The following is a 24,567-nucleotide window of genomic DNA, read 5'->3' on the forward strand; positions in this document are numbered from 1 at the left end:
TGTGTTATTAAATCTGTTATGTTTCATGTTTATATTTCTACAAAGTTATTTTGACCTAGGGTAGTAATCTATTAAGTTTAAGCATTGTACGATCTAACAAATGCATGCATAGTTCACTAAGCTGTGAAAAGTTTTATTTGTACATTTATACCTTGGATAACTAATTCACACCCCCCGCCCCCCCGGCTTTCTTAGTTATTCTAAAGAATTCAAACACTTTCAAGCTAGCAGAGACCTGAGACAAGGTGACCCTCTATCCCCTTACCTTTTCATTATGGTGGCTAAAGTGTTGGGAAGGTCAATTTGCATGTTGGCAGAGTCAAGCCACATAAAAGATATCCAACCTACTACTACACTACCTCCTGAGATTATATAGAAATTTGTGGACGACACTTTCCTATTTGGCCAATCCTCTATCTAAGAGGCTAGAGCTTGGAGGAATCTACTCACTAACTATGAGGATTGTTTAGGTCACCAAATTAACCTAGTAAAAAGTAAGGTCTATTTTTTTAACACTCTTAAAGTCTCACAGCCTAAGATTAAAAATATCCTAGTATGTCACTTTGTGAACCTCTTGGACACCTACATGGGTCTCCTCCTGACGATCAAGGATGTTTTCACGACCTTCTAGAACACTGTACTAGAAAGGATGTGAAAGAAGCTTGTTGGGTGGAAAGGTAAAATATTTAGCAATGTAGGGAAACTCCAACTACTAGTGGCAGCTCTGCAAGGTATACCTATCTACTTTATTTCCATTTTCAAGATTAATCATAGTATGGCTGAAAAACTTGAAAAACTACAAAGGAACTTCCTATGGTCAGGTAGGAAGGAGAGAAACAAGTTGAACCTTGTTAATTGGAAGACTATTTGTAAACTGAAAGAGAAGGGGGGGTTAGGAATAAGAAGAGTTGTTGATCTGAATAAAGCAATGCTCACCAAAAAGGGGTGGAGATTGTTGAAAAATAAGACTGGGGCGGGGGGGGGGGGGGGGGAATCATCAGGGCTAAATACCTTGCCAACACCCATTTCAAGTATAATCTCCTCAATAATGACCTCTTCAGTAGTTCTAAGGTTTGGAATAGCATCCTTAAGAATAGGTCTCTTCTAAGGAAAGGGGTGAGATTGTTGGTGGGAAATGGTAAAGGAATAAGATTCTGGGAGGACGACTGGCTAGGGGGAAAACCACTAATCTACAAGTTCAAAATTCTACATGAACCTTTAAAAAGAATGGTGGGAGAGAAGTTGGATGAATATATTGATGTCCAAAGGAAATGGAAACATCTATCCACTACTAATATTCCTAATAGAGAGGACCCCTAGTTAAAGAATTGGAGGAACTAATAAGCTACCACAAACTCCCCTTCCATGCTCGGCCTACTAAGGTGGTTTGGGGTAGGAGGACTAATGGTTAGTTCTTAGTTAATTCTGCCTACCACCTTATATTTGAAAAGGATCATACCCCCATTAGTTGGACAAATATTTGGAATAGTCACTTGATGCCAAAAGTCAATTTCTTCTAGTGGATAGTCATGCATGGTATGATCTTAACAATTGACACCCTAAGGAGGAGAGGCATACCAATTACTAATAGATGTTATCTCTGCAAGGAGGAAGAGGAAAGCATAGTGCATCTCTTTCTTGAATGCCCCTATACTTTAAGGGTATGGTCCTACATTTGGAGCAAATTCTTGTTGGATTGGGTCATGAAGAAAGGAATGGAATAACTTGTGGAGAATTGGAATTATCCCTTCTACCACTCCCAACTCATAATCCTTTGGAATATCCTCCCCCCACATATTTTCTAGGGTGTGTGTAAGGAGAGGAATAATTATACCTTCAGGGATGAAGAAAGGGGGGAGGAGGTAGTGGGAGAGATATTGAGGAAGCTTGTTATGGAGAATGTTATGGTACCCAAGTACAAAGCTCCACAGGAACCTCCAAGCATGAAGGATGGGGAGATTGATAGAAATTGGAACATTCTCCACAACTTCTAACACTTTGATGACTCAAAAATTTTAGCAAGAAAAAGTACCCACTAGATCCCTCCAACAATGTCTACTATCAAGCTCAACTTTAATGGGGCTACGAGAGATGGTTTGGCAGCCGCTGGAGGTGTGTTGTGAAATGCTAGGTGAAAAGTGTTGTTAGCCTACTTGGGGAATTTGAGGCAGGGAACTAATAATGTGGCGGAGGCCACTACCTTACTTTGGGGCCTTAATTTTTTCATGGAGATGAAGGTTAGGAAATTAACCATAAAAGGTTATTATAAACTTATCATTGACTCTGTCCAAGAGCATACTCAATCGGGTTGGACTTTATAGTGCATAATGGGGGACATTTGGCAATTCCTAATGGCCCTTGATCAACATGAGTTATAGCTCACTTTCAAGAAGGAAATGCAATGGCAGATGCTATGGCAAGCTTGGCATTTGAATTGGATAGCCTAATAAGTTGGATGAGTATTAAAATGCTACCAAATTACATAAATTCCCTCATAAGTAGGGAAAAGACTCCTCTAAACTATGTTTGATGACTATTCAAATTTGGAGAACTTGCATTCTTTGTGGTTTTCTTAATAATATGATGGTTAAGATCATCTTAGATATGACAAGACATTTAGCAAGGATCAATTATGTGGATTTCATCACACACGGGCACGATAAAAGGAAAGAAATTAATAACCCTGACTTTAAAAAAAGAGCCATCATTTTTTTGTGGTATGGGACGATTACAAAAAAAGTCATCATTATTATTATTGTTAGATTATTAAGGTATTATGCTTGGATCATTTACACGCACTATAATGATGTTTTAATGGCTTGAACATTCTAGATATTACATCCCCATGAAGTGTAAAGCAAAAGCCATTTTAACCACCAGACACACCATTTTTAGCCTAGATTTATGATTTCCTAGGTGGTGTTTCTCTTGCAAATGAAAATTATCAAGCTCATAGAAAGTGATATCATTGAGGAGCAGGTTTTCATGGGTGGGGACGTTAACAGACTGGAGCCCCTGAAGATGGAGGATTTCTCCAAAAGGTAGAAAACTAGGATAATGTTGAAGGAAGGGGAGTTTGTCCCATACAGTAGGCCATAGCTAGCTATGATAATTCTTTAGCAGTTGGAAGGATAGAAGGGTCACAATAAATGGTATCACCTTCTAGGTAAAGAAGGAGACCATAACTATGGCGATGGGCCTTAACATTATTGGAAGGAAGTGGTAGAAGATCACAAAGGTGACAGATGAAGCTAGTTTGTCTAGTGTTTTTAGAGGTGAAGAAGCCTCGGATAGGTATCATGGTGGTTTTTGGAGGGATAAGTTACCAGAGCCCTAGGATGACATGTGCCTAGTCATAATGAAGTATCTCACCTTGGAGGGCAGATATGATGTGTATTATTTTTACTATTTCCCTTTGCTTAATCACTTTCATAATAGGGAGTTAGTCTACATTCCCTTTTTTCTGGTGCATGCCCTAGAAGAGATAGTTATGGATGTAAGGGAGAAACAAAAGAAAGGGGCTAATTCACCATTTTGTACCAAGGGCTCATGTTTCATTTATTTGAGTTCCACCTAGCAATTTTCCCTCCTAGAGTCATAGCCATTGATAATTTCCTCCCCATTTGTGCCCCCCTTCATCTTGAGTTTTCAGGTGGTAGCTATGCCCCTACTCCACAACCCTCACCATGTCAAACCCCAGTCAAGAGTAGGAAAAACAAAACCCTAGTTTTGGAGCGACTACCAATAAAAAATTTTAAAATGAAAAAGGGTGGAGGTGGAGATTGAGGACTCAGATGATGAGTGTTGTGAGAACAAAAGAAGATTAGGTAGGCTTACTAAGACCAAGGGTAGATTTAATGTGATAACCCCAACAGGTTATAACTTCTTCAAACACCAAAATCTTCTCTAGTTTAGTTGTTCAACATTTTGTCAAGCACTTTGCAAGCAAGCTCTGACACCAATGTAATAACCTCAACAAGTTATAACTTCTTCAAATACCAAAATCTTCTCTAGTTTAGTTGTTCAACATTTTGTCAAACACTTTGCAAGCAAGCTCTGATACCAATTTAATAAACCTAATAGTTTATAACTTCTTCAAACACCAAAATCTTCTCTAGTTCAGTTGTTTGACATTTTTTCAAACACTATGCAAGCAAGCTCTGATAACAATGTAATATCCTCTTACAAGGAAATTCAATGCAAATAAATGGAAACTAGATATGAAATGTATACCTATAGCCAATTGACATTTTGAAAAACAATTGACATATAATAATGACTATAGTAAAGCCAAAATTTGATTCTAAATCATCTCAACAAAATCATATGGTTATAAAGTACTATGATAATTACTAATAGTTACAAGATGAACCTGATAATAGTGATGCCCAAGAATGGAAATGAATCAAACATAGATACTAAAATGCGACATCATGCATGCGTACTGTAGTAGCCAAAATTTATTCTCCAATTTAAACACAAATAGAACTCTTGAATTGAAGCTCTCCTAAATACCAAGTTCAATGAATATTTCACCACCTCAAATGGTTGCAACATTGAAGAGTTGGCATTCTCCAATGACTGACTGAAATTGAAAACCTTAGTTTCTTCTCCCAATTTAATATCAAATGCAATTCACAATAATCAGATACAATAATTAGATGATAAACAATGAAATTCTCACCTCTATTTATACTTTTCCTTCACCCTTCTAGAAGGAAATAAAATATTTAATAATTACATTCTCTAGAAGTTTCTCCCTTTCCAATAATTAATGTGCTTTTAGGAAATTAAATTACTAGAAGCTTCACCCATTCCAATAATTAATGCACTCTCTAGAAGCTTCTCCCTTGCAATACAATAATTAATTGTGCTTCTAGAAAAAATAAATTACTAGAGGCTTCACCCTTTCCAATAATTAATGCACTCTCTAATAAATTAAATTAATTAATATAAAGTCACCCTATTTTTTAAAAAAATTAAATGACTTTAAAAACATTAATTTAATCAATTTCTTCTTATTTCTCCACTTAGCCTTCAGAGAACGTAAAGGCTAAAAACTCCATTGAGATGCTAAAAAGATATGGACATTACAATCTGCTCTCCCTAAAATTGCTTGTCCTCAAGCAATTCGGCAACACAATTAACTCCAAACTCCACTTGGATCCCAAATGAAGTAGTATGTGACATCCTTGTGGACACTAAACCAACTACAAGCTAGCATCATCAAGACCAACCACATGTCCTATAGCTTAGCACCCAAAACTTGTGTTGATGATGTAGAAGTTAGAACGTCACCAGAAGGCAAATCCGTAGAAGATCTATGAAACCTCTCCTCCCTTATATCCACCCAAATAATATGTATTAGACTGGAATCCTAATCATCACCAACATGCATTGAAAAAGATGCAAATATAGGTGAACCATATGCACTCATGCCAACTGTATCAACAATAGGTGTAGCCACATCAAAATATATGGACACAGGAACAATACTAACTGTCATAACAAAAAACTAAATCGAATCTACAGTTGATGAAAACTCATAATCATCAACATGTCTGCCATCATCAGAACACACATCAACAACTGCATGCATTCTGCTAAACTCCTTGTTGGATGGTTCAATTAACATAGGAGTGGTTGTTGATATGATAGTATCCTCGCATGCTCATATTCTCACTATTGTCACATCGCCATCAAATACACAATCCAGGGAACTCATGCCAAAAAATGCATCATCTGACTTAACAGGACATGAATTCTCATCACCTTCCACCTTAATTGTGCCCAACTCATGTAGTATCTTATAAGAAATGTCTCACAAATATAAAGTCGCAACTATGTCATCACATTTCACTCTTCGAAAAAATGATATCATACTCTGCTCAAATCTTGGATTCAAAATTAGTTGTGTCATCCATTTGTGATTTTGATTCATCTCATTCACTAGCACATCCAACTATTTCACAATACCCTGTATCTCAGAATATTCAACCCTTGGCAGAGAAGTACACCCTTTTGTGGGTATAGTCAAACCTTCTATCACTATCCATAATGTTGAAAACCAAGTTCTCTAGCTATGGGTCAAAAGAAAAGTGACGAGCATTCCTCACAGTGTAATGCTGATAAAAAATCTCAATCTCATCATCATCAAATTGGGAATTAGAAGATGGCTCCACTCTATGACTCTCAACTATTGGTTGAGCAAGATCTTGGGCAACCCTCTCAACAAACCCAACCACAAAATCCCTATTTGGAAGCATTGTAGCCAAGGTCTCTACAATCTTCCTCACCAATCATCGTATAGCACAAGAGCCTCAAATGAAAGTACCCTCAGATATACTGTATGAAATCTCCAGCTTATCCAAGCTCTCAAGTAAATACTTCATGAATGACTCAGTATAGTAGAAATTATATGTGGAAGCATCAATCTGCTCCCCCACAATCCACAACTGATCCCTCTGAAAATGCGACAATGCCAACTGTCTAATGCTACCAGTTGTATGAAAAGAAGACATAGAATCACTTTCAATAGAAGGAAGTAAATCACCATGAGAGATCATATCTACTAATGCTCTCACCTCCTCTATACATACTACACTCATATCCTGGATGAATGTGTTTGCCACATCATTACGTCCCTCATCCTCAACTATAGAAGAAAACTCACTACCAACCACAATATGTAATTGAATAGGATTTGGGGTTGGTGTTGATTGTGCCCATTCTAACTCCTTGGTAACCTTATCCAACTGTGATTGTCACTTCTAAAGAGCCAACTAAGTATACTTGAGAGAATCCACAGTCACCACAAGCTCTCGGGTGTACTCAACCACCTCCTCCTCTTTCCCCAAAAACATCTCATAGCAAGTGCTACCCCACTCTCGAAGGTAGTCCCTACCAAATACTAATTGAGAATAACTATGCTTCAAGATCCTAACAGTCTCTTGAAGTGTATGAACCTCTGCTAGAGAAAGAGTACTATCACCATGCTCATCAAACATAGAAGCACCCCAACCAAATATAGCTAATATTTGATGGATAGCATCATAATGCTCAAGAGCTAAAGAAATATTACTATCACTCACCTTTAGCTGACAAGTCGCATGATGCCTCCATAATCCCTAACTCCTATGCAAGCTCTTTGTCTCACTAACTATATTGAGATAGGAAACTGAATCAAGCCTCTCCACCACAAGATTGCTTATATGTGTGTTATCTTCCTTGCACAATTTTGCATTTGACATACAACTTCCATGTGCCTCTACAAACTCCTCATCCAAAGAAATAGAAGCCCTTGTCATATTAATCTTGTCACATGTCTCAACTTCCACCTCAATAGTAAGATCCTGTAAGCATCAATCGTGGGACCCATCCAAAATCTCCTCAAAGTCATCACCCAATATCTAACAAGGGGTGTCATACCCAAAACATCTCATAGCATCATCAAGTGGATCATCAAATGTGTCCATACTATCTACATTGACATCTCTTGACAAAGCCTCAACTATGGACTCCTGACTTTGCACACATGACTCAACACTAGGCCACAAATTAGTAATACTAGAGCATAAACCCACATCTGTTGACTCTACTAAGACACCCACATCACTAACATCACAACTGAGTGCCTCTATATGTGCCTATGTCCCACCTAAGGAAGCAACTACCTCCTACACTATAGAAACACCATGAGATCTCACATATAAATCTCCAATAATAATTCTATCCTTTAGAGAGCCGAAAGTATTGGCGATAACAATTGCATCAATTGTCTCTACCCTATCTGTAGCAATAGCTCTGCGAGCCTCAACTTGTTTAAGCTCGATGCTACTAAGTCCATCATCAACTCTATATATAGGGCTAGAAAGTGTCATACTAAATATAGGTACATCTACATCAAGGATTCTTGTAAGAGAAAACTCAAGCTTCCTTCCTTGTAACCTCGATGTTGGCCTTCTAAAGGTCGAAACCATACACCTCACTGCCCTTCAATTATCTCTGGATCTGACAAGCTCTCCCTCAATCTGATGAAACTTACGTTTCTCCATACTTTCCTACAGAGCATTCATCTTTGGGCTAACTTCCTCATTACTCCGCTGACTTCTAGAACTGTTAGCCCTCCTATATTTGTACTATGAGTTCATGCGTTCAACAATTGTGGTGAGTGCCTACAAAGCTTGTGTCATTCGCTCTTGTCCTGTAACCATTTCTCTAAAAAAAATTCTTGTTTTTGGATCATCATTCCTATTTTCTCTTGGTGGGCTACAATCTTTCTTGTCACCCATGGTGTCTGGCTACCTGATAAAAATTTGTTCCCTATCAAAAAAGCTTACCCAATATTGAAAAATCTATGAGAGCCAACCCTAGGTGGCTTGTGATTGCTAAACCCTCAGGATGGTAGAAATTTAGCTCTGATACCAATGTGGTAACCCCAACAGGTTATAACTTCTCCAAACACCAAAATCTTCTCTAGTTTAGTTGTTTGACATTTTGTCAAATGCTTTGCAAGCAAGTTCTGATACCAATGTAATATCCTCTTACAAGGAACTAATATGCAAATGCAATCCTTTTGGTATTTTCAATGCAAATACATGGAAACTAGATATTAAATGTATACCTACAACCAACTGACATTTTGACAAACAATTGATGTACAATAATGACTACAGTAATGCCAAAATTTGATTATGAATTATCACAAAAAAATCATATGCTTATAAAGTACAATGATAACTGCTAATAGTTATAAGAGGAACCTGATAATAGTGATGCCCAAGAATGGAAATGAATCAAACATAGATACTACAATGTGACATCATGCATGCGTACTGTAGCAGCCAAAATTTATTTTCCAATTTAAGCACAAATAGAACTCTTGAATTAAAGCTCGCTTGAATACCAAATTCAATAAATATTTCACCACCTCAAATGGTTGCAACACTAAAGAATTGATGTTCTTCAATGGCTGACTAAAATCAAAAACCTTAGTTTCTTCTCCCAACTTAATATCAAATGCAATTCACAATAATTAGATGATAAACAATGAAGCTCTCACCTCTATTTATACTTTTCTTTCACCCTTCTAGAAGGAAATAAAATATTTAATAATTGCATTCTCTAGAAGTTTTTCCCTTTCCAATAATTAATGTCCTTTTTGAAAATTAAATTACTAGTAGCTTCTCCCCATTCCAATAATTAATGCACTCTCTAGAAGCTTCTCCCTTGCAATACAATAATTAATTGTGCTTCTAGAAAAATTAAATTACTAGAGGCTTCACCCTTTCCAATAATTAATGCACTCTCTAATAGATTAAATTAATTAAATATAAAGTCACCCTATATATATATAATTAAATAACTTTATAAAAATTTAATTTAATCAATTTATCCTTATTTCTACACTTAGGCTTCGAAGAACGTAAAGGCTAAGAACTCCACTAAGATGCTAAAAAGATGGGGATATTACATTTAAACAAATGGCCAGATTCTTATAGGAGGAGGAGGAAGAAGAAACTAATTTGAAGGAGAGTGCTAAGACCTTGGGGGATGATAAGGAAAAGTTGGGATACTAATAAGAAAGAGGAGGAGAAGTGGGATGATACTATTGATGACACCTGGGATTTTGAGGTGGAAAACCCTACCAAGTACCCTTCCCAAGACCCCACTCATATTTTTGCCATTTTCACCCTGTTATCTATTGCTAACCAGATTGACAAAGCCTCCCCTAACACAATTTAATCCCTTGCAAGGCATGATGGTCTAGAAATCTTAAGGGCTCCCACTAACATTCTAGATGTGTAGGATAAGAGAAAGTCTCCCATGAATTGCAAAAAAGAACTAAAGATAGGTACTACAGAGGAGGTAGTTGTTTCTCCCAATGACCTCTAGGAACTGAAGGATTGGTGTCAAGCACTGGAGGAAGGGTTCAGCCTCTTCTCCAAATTCTCTTTGAAGGTGACCCATGCAGTAGCAACCACCCTCCAGCTATTGTCTTACAAGAAGGAAGAAGAAGGCCTTGGTAAAGATGATTCAAAACTGCTCTACAATTTCCTTGTGGAGGACTAGGCTAAGGTTCTGTCAGTTGGGAAAGGTAAGAAAAAAGATGTCAATTAGTGGCCTTTCTAGTGCCCAATGTTTTCCTTTTGGTTATCTGCCAGTTGTTTCTTTCCATCTAGTTTAGATGGTTTTGGTTTTTCTAAGGAACTTGGTTTTGGGTTGTAGGTGGTACGATGCGCTAACCACCTACATGCCTTTTGTTAATCTGTTAAACTTTGTTATTTATAAGAACATGAACTCTAGAAACTTTATTTTACTTCTATTTTTTATGTAATTCATTAAGGGGTCTGTTTGGTTTTCTACTAGTTTTTTGCTAGTAGTTTCACTACTGTTGTATACAACCAACCCCCTTGTTTTGGCTACTTTTATATCAACAACAACACTTCCATCGCTTCATAATATTTATTTTCACATGGGATGGGGAAAATAATGCAAAAAAAGGAGAGATGAAAACATCTAACATGACAATGAAGCTTCACCATTGCAAGACATTCTAAATATCTAATCGTTGTCCACAAAATAGAGACAAAAAGTTTAAAAGAAGAGAAAATGTATAAAGATGGTGTCAGTGGAAAATTTTAGCAAATCCCAAGAAGATCAAGGGTTGAAATAATTATAATGCTCCATGATGCTTCTTGTTAAATGTGAGCCATCAATTTCGTCTATTAGGTTGGCATTCTCAAATAAAAAATGCCTTCAATGTAAATATATACATATATAACATAAATGATTATTCATCTTCTTTAGTTAAATATATGATTGATAGGTATATGTTCTATTAAATATGACCTTGACCTCATTTCTTATGATGTTGAATAATTGCACTCAACAATAATTGATTACTGATGGACTAATTAAGAACCTTTCATCTTCACCATCAGACCAAAAATTCATTGACCCAAAGACCATATTCAAATCTATTAAAATGGAAAACCACTTCATACAAAGATATAATAAATCATGATGTCACTTATAATTTTTTATTTTTATTATTAAATAAATTTTACAATGCAACAATTAATGATTATGATTTTAATTTGATGTAGTGTTTTATGATGAGATCTATTATTACTTTAATATTTTAGAAATAATTTGATAGGAATGAATAAGTTATTTTCTAATTTTTTTATCGTATGGTATTTAGAAGCTAAAAGTCAATGAGTACACCTTTGATTCATTTTAGTGTTTTATAATAAAACATTATTATTACAATGTTCAAGTGTTAATGTGACAAGAAGGAATGCGTCATTTTCTAAATTTTTGTCTTGTATTGAGTTTTATACTTTATTTTTATTTTATTTTGTGGGTAATAGGTTGTAGTCAATAATTTAATTATTAAAAAAATTAAAAATATTACTACTTAGTTTATGTGGGTAATGAGAGGAAAGAACTGAGTAAAGAAAATATTAGTATATCCTAGAACTTTGTAAAAGTTTAGATTATTACAAGTTTATGATTCCCACTTCTAACAATTATGGGTTAGTGATTGTAATATCACTCATTTTTACATGCAATCAAAGCCTCACTTAGTGGCTTTACATTACTGAATTTATGATCCTCACTGGAAAGGATCGAGCTTAGGAAATATTTCATACTTTCTCGTCAAATATTTTACATACATTGTCCTTTACCAACTTAGAAGATTGTACATTGCATGCTTTAGTTTACAAGAGAGAGGATTTTGGGCTTCCTTTCCATTCTTTCTCTATTATAACCTCTTCCCTTTAAAATCATGCCCACTTTTCATTCTTTCCCAATTGTAAGCACTACCCTTTAAAATTCGTTAGTCCTAACACACCTCCCTTTGTCCATGTTAAACATGTCCATACTTGCATACAATCACGATATCTCTCCAACTTCTAGGCTAATTGTTAATAAACCAAATCATTAGCACATCATAGACATCCAATAGTACTATAATAATAGGAAGCTCCATTCATATTAGGAATGCAAAGATATCATTCACTTAAGAACAAGATAAATATTTATCCTTGAGCATACCATGCATATTCAGATTTCACATATGTGAATATAAACACATACATAAAATTGTTAGTGGAAATATAAATTCATGTCAGCATACAAATATTAGGTAATTAGTGCTTATATCTATGTATGTATGATACTAGTGCAGTCAAGCAAAGATACTGCAAGATCTAGAAAAGCCTTGTTATTGTTCATAGAGAAAAATTCAGATTCATAGCTCAAAAATAAATAAAGTAGCCTAAATATTTACCATATATACCCATAGAGAATAACAAGCAACCAAAGACACCATGTGTGTACACACACAAACACATACCTGATTAAGAGATTCACCTTTCACCCTTTTAGGAGCTTTACCCTATTAAGAGTAACCTTGTTAGAGGACTTAGAAAAATAGTTAAAGTGCAACCTAGTTAAAGCATTTACAACAAAGTACCTATTAGGATTGACTTGATTGAGGGATTTTACTACTGCAACTATTAGGGAATAAAATGTAGAATGATCTATAAAGTAGCACCTCCTTTGTCTAATCAAATCCAATGTAGAACACACAAATACTTCACTTCATACTCAACTACCTCATCGCTTGATCATACCTTCACTTTTATTACCTTTACATGATCAACACATAATTTTCTCACCTTCATCAAATATATAATGCTCATAAAACCATAAAACTTTCTACTACCTCAAACTTACCCTAACATGTTTCAGTTTGAATTTTAAACATAGTAGTCATATACCACATGCTCAAACACACATATCAATGCAAAAACAAATTTCATATACCGCTTCATCCCATAAATAATTTTACATTAGGATTCATGAAGAATAGTCTAACATGTTTTGACCAAACATACCCTTTAGAATCTTCATGATACATTTGCATCGATCATTAGAATTCTAGATCATCACCTCCAATCATTAAGACAAGTCACCACATCATAACCAACTCACTAGTAATCACCACATCATCCAATATCAGTCACTTATCCTAATCTACCATTGGTAGCCCAAAAACATAAATTCTTTATTCAAAAACCTTGTTTATTATTGCAATACTTGCTCACTAGTCATCCAAATGTGTGTGTGTGTGTACAATTAATAATGATAAAGAAAATAAACTAATGGAGATACCGCAAGAAAATAACTACATTTGCATATGTCAACCCAATAGCGAACAAAGACAACCAAGCAATGAAGCAAAGCACATAAGAGACACAAAGTTCACAAATTTTTCAAAGTTATATAAATTAAGATATTTTTATGTTAATAGTTCGAAGGACTTAGATAAGAATTTTGAACATTATAAAATCTATTTTGTTCATGTCTTATGAGTTTCGAGATATTAGTATTGAGGCATTATGGCTCTAAACAATTTGTTTTATCAAACACATTACTACATAATCAATAGTAAAGATGGTATGTAATCTCAAGTCTTAATTTTTCTTCTCTAATAATTAATGATTAAAAAATATACATAACCAATGGTCAAGAAGGTATGTAATCTCAAGCCTTACTTGTTATGTTCTAATAGCTAATAATCTAAAATAATAAGTTTGAGAGATGATACGTTTTGAATACTAAGTAAACATTGTTAGACCCATGTTTCTTCTTTCATATACATATTTTTTGTTTTAGCAAGTTTATATGTGGTAACATGCAATATGAAGAACTAATGGTATTACCCATAACAAGTAGTACAAATATAATTCATAAAATAAAAGCACTCCAAATGCCCATATAGAGAAAAGAGATTAGTGTGAAAGACTTTTGAAATACCATACACCTTGTCCCCTCCTCCACATATTAATGAAGCTAACAAATTTTCAGTGATAAGTCCAATTTACTAATATCTTATTGGATGCAAATGCATGATTAGAAGTTATTGATTCTTCGATATAAGGGGTTGTGTTTTTAAAGTCCACACATATTTCCATTGTTTCATAGGGAATGTGTAGCTATACTACTTGACCTTTTTATATGGAGCCTAATTATTTTTCCTCACTTTTATTGACATGGTTTTGTTAGAAAAGCCAGGGTTATTGTTGCACCAAAAGATCGACCTCTCAATGCCTAATACAACTAATAGTCCTACAGAACCATAGGAGGTGGTCAAGCCATGTCATGAATCTAGTCATGTCATGAATCTGGCCTAATGCCAACAATACCCCTCCCAACATTACTCCTTGTGGTTTGAGAGATTCAAATCTATGACCATGCTCTGATACCAATTATTAATAAGGCCAGGGTTGTCATTGCACCAAAAGATCGACCTGTCAATGCCCCAATAGTCTTATAGAACCATAGCATGTAGTTAAGCCATTTCCTAAATCCTACTAGGGACGTTGGCCCACTGCCAACATGTTTACCCCCAAAGTTTCCTATGATGGTTTGGGGGAAACATCCCTAAGATGGGATTAAGAGGAAACACCTCTTATGTGGTCTAAGAGTACAACCCCTAGTGTGTTCTATGTTAGGATAATAGTTGGGGTTAAGGGGTAATACCTCATGAAGCCAAAAATGATTTTATAATTATAAAAGGCGTTAGGAGTTTTTTTTTGTATTGGTTGACATATTCTAACCCTAATTTTGTAACTAACATAAGTCTTGTTAAAATGGCTTAGGGTTAGGAATTTTTCATAATAAATTAGTAGCTTCTTGCATCACTGTTGAGTTGCAAGGAATTGGAGATTATGATCAGGTTGATTCACTAGATAATAAGATTGGACTCTTTGTTTGGTGGGCATAGCCTAGGATTGAGTGAACCATGCTAAATATTTGTGTCTTTTGTTCTAGCTTGTATGTGTTTTTTATTCCTTTGACTTATTTATTGGATTTTCATATAATTGTTAGATATTTATTTTTCAACAAATGATCCTATCATTAAATGTATAATTTCATACAAAAACTAAATGAACATTAATAAAGTATAAAATCAAGATCGAATGCATGTGATCAAATTTATGCTTTGATAATGTACAAACTTAAGTTGAAATTTTGATTTATGCCAATCTTTAAAAATTATACTTATATTTCTAGAATGAATTTTCTTGGAATATAATTTTCATAAAGTTTTGATTATATAAATAATAATAAGAGGAAAGGATACAGTTTAACAATTAAAATTACTAAAAAAAAAATTACAATAAGGGAAGAAACCTCACCAATTTCTTCTTTCACTAGGAAAAACAACACTATTATAACTAAATTATTTCTACAATTCATATTGATGTTATATATTTCTTTATTGACATGTAGTGAATTTATATTATATTTTGTTTACATTTTTTGGTATGAAAATATAAATATAAGATGAAATCGTGGTAATTAATTAATTAAGATTTTGTGTTTATTTATAGATTTATTTATGTTGATAATTTTTTGATGAGGGTCTTCATTCCAAAATGAAAATAACATAAATTGAAATTATATGCACCTTTCTAAGAAAACAATTTGGTAGTATTTCCATATTACAATTTATGTTTGTTTAAGTATAAATAACAATTCTAATATCTTCTATGATAAACTAATGTTCATAAATTAACAAAAAGTGAGAATCAATAAATAAATAGACCCAACCAAAAAAATAATGTGTACACATGATATAAGCTTACTTTTTATTCAATCATATGATATACTTAGGCTACTTGCGATACATAATCTTATTCACAAAATTATAAAAAAATATGGGTACTTTTACAAATCGATTCACTCCTTTTATAAGTGCTTTACTTACTATAATCATTAGTCCCTACCTTATATAAGGTAGGAAACTAATATTTTCGTTAGACCTCCACAATTAATTTCTTAAAAATATGACTAAATTAAATAAGCTAAGGTTTCTAGAGATGTATTCTTAAAATCAATTATTGAAAACCCATTTTCATTTTTTGATTTGCCCAAGGGAAATTTGTTGGGCATTAAGTTTTTTTCTAAATTAGAAAATCAAGGAAATAAAATAGATAAGCACAAATTAATTATATGTCAAAAAGAACTTGCAAATGGTGATAGTATGATGGACACATTTGTTTGGAAGTGATATATCCAAAATTTAAGCCAACCAATGGCCTTGGAAAAAAGGTTAAGGTTTTCTTAAACTGTGGAGGAAACATACTAAGGGGTGGCAATGTCCAAAACAATATTTTACAATTATGTTACACCCATGTAGTATTAGTTTTATAAATAATTTAGTTTTTTTAATAGAATTTTAATCTATTTTAAAAATTTGTCTAGTCTATTTATACTCTTGAACTATGATATATATATATATAATTAATTAATTAATTTGATATTTATATAATATCAAAATTTTATTAATATTGCTATTTAAATTTTAATAAAATATCAAATAAATTAATAATAGTAAGTTTTTGATTAGGTAAAACAGGTTTTGAAGGGGCCCTAAAACCCTATACAAAAAGCTAAAGATTTATACTATTAAGCCCACATAGACAAAACAAAACAAGCTAGTAACAAGAAAAAAAGTCAACCAACAAAAGACAACCATTGAAAGACAACACATAACATAAACCTAAAACAAAGACCATAGACCACACAACAAAAGGCCACTTAGGCAACACTCTTGAGAAGCTTCACCACCTCTAACTCCAATTGATCCACACCTTTAGCGAGCTTTTTGATTCTCCTCACCTCCTCCTTGGCTACAACAACTTTCTTTTTGGTGTTGGACCTAGTGCTTTTCCCTGGGTCATCGTGACTATCTACAAGGTCCTCTTTATATTTAACAATCTTCACAGTAGCATTTTCACCCACATAACCCTCTATATTGTTCATCAAGATCTTAATATGTTTGTTAGAGGCTTTCACAAATTTGTAGCTCTAGTCAGCAATGTTCCTCAATGTGTTCTCTAGTTCAAAAGTCATATTATCGATCTCAAGCACCTTTACCTCTAATCTGTAAAAAGTAACAATGTTCATAAGAGATCTCGTGTTAACCCCATACCCAACCTCATTATCAATAGTATTCTGAGAGTTTCACTTGTCTTCTAGGAAGCTCGTCCTATCCTTCATATCAATGACTTCATGTTAAAGCCACTAGATAGATCTAAAATTATCCAAGTTGTTGTTTCTAGCATTATTGAGGATGTCCAAGGCGAGCTCCTTATTGGTATCGCTTAAAATAATCATATATAGATTAATGAGCTCCCTAAGATCCACATCACCCCCTCATCCCTTTTGACCTCCATCTCAATCTTCTCCCTAGCAATACCCAGGCACACCAAATCTATGTTGAAGTTTTTCCACACAACTCTCCTCTCGTTAGTAGGAGTATCCCTCATTGAAGATTTAGTTGACAAATCAAGCAAAGGACCCTGAACTAAAAAAATAGGGATTCACCCACCGTCCTTTTACCTTCTCTACCAGCCTTAGGAAGCTCCCAAGAAGACTCTTGCGAACTCTTAATTGGGGATATCGAGCCACATTTCTTCCCTTCTTTGTTTGTGGGCTCACTAATAATTTTTCCTAACTCCTCAATGTCCACCTCCATGTCATCATTGTTCTCATTATACTCCTCATTCGAGGATATGGCCATTCTATTCACCTTTTTCTTTGAACTAAAGCCCTTAAACTCTTTCTTCACCTTCTTCATGGGGCTCTTTGACTCCTTTCCTTTACTTTTGTAGGTCAAGATCTCAATCTCCTTTGAGTGCATATCCTCACTGTCTTTTGTATTTAACCAATCCTATTGAGAATTTGAGTCCTTAGAATCCACCTATAGGTCACCTTCATCATCAATGGACTTACTCACACAATGGGCCACAGTATGCTCATCAATTAAGAGCATTAAGCCATCATGCAAAGGGGGGCTAGTAACAACTTTTTCCCTAATCCCATGAATGTTAGAATTCATAGAAGTGTTGAGATAAAATAAAATGGAAATTCTGATGATATTCTTGAAGTGGTTCAGAATCACAAAGTGATGGGTGTAAACCCACGAGAATCTACCATCAAGTGTAATATAATACACAATAGCTCTCAAAAAAAATATCAAAAACTTTTTAATACACTCAGGATGGTAATAGGTTTTACCTCCTTTTGACCAAAGGAACACTCTTCCTCATCCTTAGGAAACTCATCCACGACAACATCAAAGACTTTCCTATCTCTATAAATGTTTTTCTCAATAATTGGGATGTTGACCACTTGGGAAATGAACTCTTTAGCAATGGTGCAAGTCCACTCATAAATTTTCAACATACCCTGATTCTAGCCCTTAAGAAACATCTTGATAACCTCAAGCTTTCCCCAATGTAGTTTCTTTTTGAAAGGAGTTAAACCCCATTCTTCATAATTTCCCACACCTTAGCCCTCCTTCACCATTTATCACAATTTGACAACTCTCTTCTCTTCCATTAGTCACCCATATCACAAGCACACCATAGAACAATCACTGGAAACTAGTGAACAAACTTTCCATGAAAGAACTTGGCAAGAAAAATAATGAAAGTTAGGGCCTCTAAAAATACCAACAGAGCATGTGGGATAAATGTGACATAATTGCCAAATCAATCCTTATAATCGTCCTAACTCCTCGTAATCATAAATTCATCTCTCCAAATTACTATCTTCATCACTCAAAATAACTCCTTCCTTTCCATGTATCTCATCATAATTAATACACAACATGACCTCCATAGGAATAGCCATGTCATCCTGCCACCTCATCTCTTGGTTAAGTCTCACATCCACATTGGTGATGGAATCAACAACCATGTTAGATTCATGATATATGTGGGATATACAATAATTGTTTAAGGTTCTTAGGATATCCAAAGTTTCATTAACAATATTATCAATAGACCATGAAGGCTTAGATTTTCCTTTTAAGAAATTTATTATGTTGTTTGAATCTCCCTCTAACCAAAAGTTAGATACTCCCATGTCTTTTGCCAGTCTAGTGACTTGGAGGGTCACCATCGACTCTACATAATGGTGGTTTTTTTCCCCAAGGGAAGTGCCACAACAACAAGACAATGACCAAATTGATTTCTTACCAGTCTCCCACACCCAGCCAGCCCAGGGTTAGCCTTAGCTGCCCATCAAAGTTAGCTTTACACCATCCCATAAGAGGAAACAATCACCTACTATCTTTCTCCTGCAACTAATAATAGTAAGTTGTTAATTAATATAATTACATCTAAAAAATAATGTTGTTAATTTATATAATCATATATTTCAATATTTTATAATAAAGGTACAAGTTTAAATTTCAAATTTATATTTGTATATCTTACAACTATTTGACTATTTATTATATGTGTTATACAATAGTATGTGAATTTTTTCATAGATATATATGTGATATAATATTTAGAATTAATTAAAAAATAATAGATTAGAAAAAATAAAATAGATAATATATTATAAATAATTATTATATATAAATATTTTAATATTAAACAAAAATTAAATTAAAGATTTTAAAATGGAAACCTCTAAACAACACCTTAACACATATCTTACCGAGGGGAACACTTGGGATTATTTTTTCAAAGTATTCTTTTATATTTTGCAGTTTAGTTGATATTTCTAGTGTCCAGGAGTGGTAATGCACATACATCTAGCCAACTAAAATGATTAGACATGTAAGTGGGTCCACCACATATTTTTACATAATTTTTGGGCCTTTATCACTCATCATAGTCACATAGAGACATGGGGTAAACACACAGGAACTGGAATGCCATTTAAGTTGTCAAAGTTGAGTATAAAGTGAAGGGTAGAGCTATATTACATATAAATAATCAACATGAGAGGTTAATATGGTGAAAGTGACACACTTCTCATTCCTTTAGCACAGTCTCCTAGTGTTCAGTGAGCTAAAATCATAAATTTATATTTAAAACCAATATAAAAAAGGTAGGGACTCCAACTTGACAAGAGCACTTGTCTAAGTAAGAAACACAATTAAAAAATGTACTCTCATATTCAGTCCCCTCTAATGAATTTATAATTATCAAGAATATTCATGTGAAGTGAAATTAGATAATTACTTGGAAAAGTATTCTACAATGGGCGCACAAGATACTAACATGAGAATATGTCATATGTCATGTAAAGAAAAAATACTAATGGTCAATTATGCATGATTTTTCTTTTTAAAGTAGAATTAATATAATTAATACCAAATGACATTCAAAAAATCAAAATGCCAAATGGCATTAGAAAAAGTCAAAAAACCAAATGACATTTTATTTTTTCAAACATTCTTTTTAGAATTTGCTTTTTTCGTATATATATATATATATATATATATATAGTCCTAAGATTAATTATTCCAAGAGATTAAGGTAGAGGTTGTATGGGAGGGGCTTGGACTCTATTTTTGTGGAGCAAGTGGCCCCATGATAAACATTTTAAGGGGACTAAAGGTTTATTTGAAATCTTTCCCTGTAAAATAGGAGCCCCAACTTTTTGGCCCTCTTAATTTGAGTGGGTGGAGATGGGGTGGGGCTTAAATAGCCCCACCAACTTAGGAATTTTTTAGCTAGATCTCAACAAATAGTTCATTATTTTAATAATTTAATTATGATAGTAATAAATTAATGACACCATAAATTTAAAATCTTAACCTTTTCTACTTTAAAATCTATGAGACCACTAGCTTCCTTAAATTTAGGAGCTAAAATTTTAATGTTGAAACAAAGTAAAAAACTTTAGGAGACTGTTCACCTTAAAATATTTCTAAAAGATCTCACAAGGAAGCTCCCTTCCATGAGACCCTAACCTAAGATTATAACTAAATAGTCTTTATCATATTTAATAAATATTAATTAGAAAGATATTAATCTAAAAGGAATAATAGAAAAATAAAATAAAAAATACATAATTTTTTAAAAAAAATTTACAATAAAGTTGTTTTTATATTCTCTTTATATTTTCTATGAGAAATTTCATTATTCTTAGTTAGAAAAGTAAAAAAATAATATATAATTTTTTTAGTTTTCTAATGATAATAATTTCTTCCTTTGTGAAAGTAATTAGATTATCATGAACAATAAATTTTAGAGAAAAACAATTCAATATTGAAAATACATTTAATAAGTTCATCATGAAAGAAAGCCAACATCAAATATTTTAAAATATTAATTCATAATCTATTGTAATTGTTTTTTAAATATAACTATTATATTTTTGAACTAATGTTTAGATCACACCATCACCCTTAATTGAGACTTACTTATCTAAATAGAGACTTACCTAACAAAATTGAGACTCAACTCTAATATTAATAACCCTAAAATAAATTCAATTATAACTCTAACTTTAATCCTAAATAAATATTAAATAAACTTAAAATTTAACCCCAACCAAAAACTACAATCTACCATAGACCTAATAGTAAACTAATCTAAACCATAATCATAAATCTAACTAAAGAATAAATCAAATTTAGCCTCTACCATAACCTTAATCAAAACAAATATTAACCTTAATGTAGAAATACTTTAAACCTTATCTCAATAATAAATAGAATGCTAACCCTACCACTAAACCAAATGGAACCTCAACCCCAAACCAAATATATAAATATATTTTTTATAAAAAATATAATAAAAAATATAAATATCATAATAGTATTTGATAACACTTATTACTATTTGTCTAATATATTAGGTATTACGTAATTATGTTTAATTAATTGAGAGAGAGCAGGAGGTCTATCTATAACTTTAAACCATAATCATAACTAAAGTCCTAACGATAACCCTGACCTCAAACTTAAACTCTAATATAAAACTTTATCCTAAACTTCTCTCTAACCTTATACATGTACCCTAATATGAACCAAAAAACATATGTTATCAATAGCGAGAGATTTTAGAGATAGCGGTAGAGAGAGATAGATGATGGTGATATGAGGGAGGGGAAAGAGTGAGAGACAAGGTGATTATGCTAAATATCTAGAGAGAGCAGGAAGGGATAGAATATGAGAGAGAGATGTTTTAAATAGAGAGAGATCTTAGAGATAGGCATAGAGACAGATGTGTGTGTGTGTGTGTGTGTGTGTGTGTGTGAGAGAGAGAGAGAGAGAGAGAGAGAGAGAGAGAGAGAGAGTTCCAAAAAATAAAGTATAGTAAGTATATTTGATTTGATTTAAGTTGCATGCAATAACAATTTTACTTTATAATGCACATAACTATGTAAAAGACTTCCCACTGAAATCAATAAGGTGCATTGAAGAAGTGGTGCTACAAAGGTAATGCAACAACCAAAATATTTATACTTCTTATATTAATGCCAACGGAAAGGCCTCAATGCATGTATTAAAGAGTGTAGAGGAATTAATTGTACTATTGGAGAACCATCAATGCAAAACTTTTATTATTTCTTACATTTAGACACTTCTATGATTATATATAATAATAAAATATATTTTTCATTTTCATTTTTTGATCGGTAAGAGGTCGAAGCCAAGAGTAATTATAATGTATTTTTTAATTAATTATTTTTATTTATTTATTTAACTCGAGCCTCACAATTTACCGTTGTGTTGTGGGATCTTCCCTATAATAAAACTATTCTTATCCATTAATAAGATGACAATTACAATGACTTTATGTTTTAATATAAATTTGGAATTTAAAAAAAATAAAATTAAACAAAATATGTTAATTGTACTACCTTCTTAATTTATTTAGTTTTTCCCTACAACCTACCTTTGCCTTAGCCTCTTCACCTATTATATGGAGAACTATGAAAAATAATTCTCATTAAAATTAAATAGGTACGTTGATGAATTAATGCTACATAGGTATGCACCAACCAAAACATTTATACCTAATGCAGGCAAAGGATGAATAACTAGAGCCAAAGGCTCACCCAACTATCCAAACCACCTTGTAAGAGTTAACACAACAGAAGCAAACACAAAGAACATCAATCAAAGGAGGAAGAAGAATGAAATACTTTTATTGATTCTTCAAATATTCAACACACATGCCGAGCTGTAAGGCCTTTTGGGTTACGACCAATTATAAATACATTCATATTCAAAGATCCAACTGCAAATTCGCACTTTCAGTTCTGCTCTCCAATCTCCTTCTTAAAACTTGCCTAACTCTAAGCCTAAACACTCTATATATACTTGCCAAAATGGCTTACAAATTATTCTAGAACATTACATAAGAGGAAGGCTAACCCAACAACGATTTGGACACATCCCAAGAAAATATCATAACATAAATGTTGTGATCGAAATAAATCTCGCAAGTCGGCTTGCAGAAATCACTTCTAACTACTGACACTCAGCATACACTGGGTAACTTGACACGTGAAGAAACACTCAGCATACACTGGGTGACTTGACACATGAAAAATTACTTGGCATACACTAAGTAACTCGACACATAAAGGAATTGCTACAGTAACTCAACACATGAAGGACTGCTAGGCACATGAAGGACTGCTAGGCACATAAAGGAATTGCTAGGGACATGAAGGAACTGCTAGGCACATGAAGGAACTGCTAGGCACATGAAGGACTGCTAGGACTGCTAGGCACATGAAGGACTTGCTAGGCACCAACTTGCAGAATGAACAAAAATGAGCAGGATAACAAGGCAACCCAGGATGCTTCTGCATCAATACCTCTTATATTAAGGTATATTGAGAAGACCTTTATCTAGATTAAATGAATGCATTAAATAACCCACAAAAGAAATTTGTCATACTATTTACGTAGCCATCAATATAATTATACATTTTCTTATATTCTAACACTTCAATAGCTTACATAAAACAATAAGACCATTCTTATCCATTAGTAAAATGACAAACATAATGACTTTATGTAATAATACATATTTAAAAAAATATATCAAAGAAGTTAGTCAAAATATTTACATCGTGTTATCTTATCAATTTGTTTGTATTTTCCTTTTGATATAGGGGCATTCCCTCATCATCCCTGAACTTAACTTCTTCTAGGGTGAGACTACTTTTCCTTCAAGATAACAATAAGTGCCCATAAGTCATTATCATGGAATAAGCCCAAGTAGAAAGAATTGATCTTAAATTTTGTATAGAAAAAACATGAAATCCTTAATTAATTACACTATCCAACTATCTTTTTAATTTGCTTGTTACCAACATAAAAAATGCATTATTATACTGACCTCCAAAACCAATAACATGACAAATATAACAAATTGTGTCCTTGTATTTAATAATAAGTGCAAAGACCCTAGTGCTATGTTAATGTGATGGGTTATCTATCTATATGCTATAGTCTTTCAGGCTACTTGGCAGATCTGTCTTTTATAGTTGATCAGGTAGTTTTTTGTATAATGTAGCATACTGGATGGGTATCTTATAGGGTTTTGTTCAACTTGTATTCGAAAGTTGAACGGGTACTATCCCATATATTGTTGTATAATGTATGATAATTGATAGGTTATGTTTTAGTTATTTGTTCATGGATTTTAAGTTTATTGTGATTATAAAACCATTTATTAAAGCCAATTTTCTTACTCATTCCATGGGCTTAAATAG

This window comes from Cupressus sempervirens, chromosome 6 (genome assembly GCF_028749045.1).
Source record: "Cupressus sempervirens isolate cs-2001-9-10 chromosome 6, ASM2874904v1, whole genome shotgun sequence".
NCBI classification, from domain to species: Eukaryota; Viridiplantae; Streptophyta; class Pinopsida; order Cupressales; family Cupressaceae; genus Cupressus; species Cupressus sempervirens.